We start from the raw sequence: 2,781 nt of genomic DNA on the forward strand, positions 1-2,781 counted from the left end.
AACCGGTTGCTATGACACGCACTGACAACCAGGGAACAGATGCTCAACACAGGAGCTGCCCCCAGCCCACAGTCCCCTACCAGCGGCGGAGGGGGGAGGGCCTGGCGAGCCAGCTGTGCCAGGCGAGCCAAAGCAAGTGCAAGTGGGGGCCCCAATCACCTCACCAGTCACCCCACAGATTGGCCCTGATCACTGACCAGGCCTAGGGACCCTACCCGTGCATGAATTTGGAATAATCGGTTGCTATGACACATACTGACCACCAGGGGACAGATACTTAACACAGGAGCTGCCCCCAGCCCACAGTCCCCTACCAGCGGCGGAGGGGGGAGGGCCTGGCGAGCCAGCTGTGCCAGGCGAGCCAAAGCAAGTGCAAGTGGGGGCCCCAATCACCTCACCAGTCACCCCACAGATTGGCCCTGATCACTGACCAGGCCTAGGGACCCTACCCGTGCATGAATTTTGTGCATTGGGCCTCTAGTATAATAATAAGGATCCTTAAAATTGGAATCAACAATTTCAAGAATTGAAAATAGCAGGTGAGGACATTAGCACAACTATTACAATAAATGTCTGAAGTGGCGGAGGGGGGAGGGCCTAGAGAGCCAGCTGTGCCAGGCCAGCCAAGGTGAGTGCAAGTGGGGGCCCCAATCACCCCACCAGTCGCCCCACATCGGTCCTGATCACCAACCAGGCTTAGGGACCCTACCCGTGCATGAATTTTGTGCACTGGGCCTCTAGTGTAATAATAAGGATCCTTAAAATTGGAATCAAGAATTTTAAGAATTGAAAATAGCAGGTGAGAACATTAGCACAACTATTACAATAAATGTCTGAAGGATTTAGAGGAAATAGATACACATAATAATAGCTAACAGAGGAATGTCAGCGGAAGAATGGAAACTATAAAAGATAACCAAATGGAAATTCTAGGATTGAAAAAAGCAGTATCTGAAATGAAAGTGCTACTGGGTAGAGAGCAATAGATTGTACAATCAAGAAAAAGATCAGTGAATTGGAAGAGATATTAATAGTACTTAACTGAAGAAATGATGATATAAAATTGGAATCAAGAATTTTAAGAATTGAAAATAGCAGGTGAGAACATTAGCACAACTATTACAATAAATGTCTGAAGGATTTAGAGGAAATAGATACACATAATAGCTAACAGAGGAATGTCAGTGGAAGAATGGAAACTATAAAAGATAACCAAATGGAAATTCTAGAATTGAAAAAGGCAGTATCTGAAATGAAAGTGCTACTGGTAGACAGGAATAGATTGTACAATCAAGAAAAAAAGATCAGTGAATTGGAAGACATATTAATAGTACTTAACTGAAGAAATGATGATAAGTATGTGGTTTTGTGATATTGGATATGATAAATATGTGGTTAAAGTGGGAGTTTTCAGTAAGAAGTCTCTATAGGTAATTTTATTCAATTCTATCCCTCCTTTTATATACATTCTACTCCTCAATGAGAGACTGAGTTTATTAGAAGGCAGCAAAAGTGGCATTCTGGGGCTTTGCCTAGCTTTGAAAGAGCTGGTATCTTCTATTTTCTCTCTCAGCTGTCATGAATGGATAAGACCAAACTGCATGAAAAGGCCACATGCATCATTCAATAAACTGCCACAGGTGAGCTCCTGGCCAAAAACAGCACTAGCTTCTAGCCAAGTGAGTGAGCCACTGTGGTAACATAAACCCGGACTAGCGAAGACACCCACAGCCCCAGCTGACATCAGATGTTGCAGAATTCTTTATCTGAGCCCATCCAAAACATCCCACTTTGTACAATTCACTGGAGCCAATGTTTACCATGTAGATAGTCCCCGTTTACTGCCCCTATTCTATGAATTACTTCAGACTGCTTCTCACACTTCTAAGCAGTTCAATGCCACAGAACTTAGACTTCCAGCAGTGGACACACACCTTCCAAGGCTGTCGAAGGATGGGCAGCGGCTAATCCTATGTCCCTAAGCTTTTCTTTTCTGTGCATTATCTATAGTAATAAAAGGGTAATATGCTAATTAGACCAGATGTCCTTCCAGACAACCTATTGGACAAAACTGGGGTTGTGAGGGAAGCCCACGTCCCAGGTGCTAGAGGGAAGCCTGTGCTGGCAGCCGGGGGAAGGGAGGCCCACTATTGCACAAATTTAGTGCATCGGGCCTCCAGCATGTAATAACATCACAGCACCCTAATATTTGAGTATATAATTCAAATGAAGTTAAAGGAACTTCATCCACATCTTAAAATCCTAAGTACCTTACATTCAGCAGCAAGAGAACACCCCCCATCTCAGATGATAGCGCTTTCAATTGTCTTGGTCATGCAGTAGACTTGCTCTCATTTCTTCTGCACATACTCCCTATCAAGACATACCATCATTAAATTAATAGGGAGCACATTCCAGCTCACTGTATTTTTATGTTCTGTAGCCAAACCAAACAAAAATGTCAGCCTGAAAATTGCTTGAGATGAAAAAGCATATTAACTACACAGGACAATCCATCTTCTGAGCTTAAACTGGTCAGATGACCCCAAAGATGTAGGGAAATAGTTTTAATCACCTCTACTGTATGTGTCAAACTCTGTTTTATGGGATCATTTTTTACCAGAAAAAAAACAAAAACGAAAACAGTAGTCACAGTGGTCATGACTTGTCTGCGTGACAAACACGAGTCAGAACCAATATAATGCCTTACTCATTTATTTCATTTTCTTTATCTCAGGGGGAAACTGAAGGAAACCAAAAAACAAAGACTAGAACAAAACA

The sequence above is a fragment of the Myotis davidii genome, unplaced genomic scaffold (genome assembly GCF_000327345.1).
Source record: "Myotis davidii unplaced genomic scaffold, ASM32734v1 scaffold864, whole genome shotgun sequence".
Lineage (NCBI taxonomy): Eukaryota > Metazoa > Chordata > Mammalia > Chiroptera > Vespertilionidae > Myotis > Myotis davidii.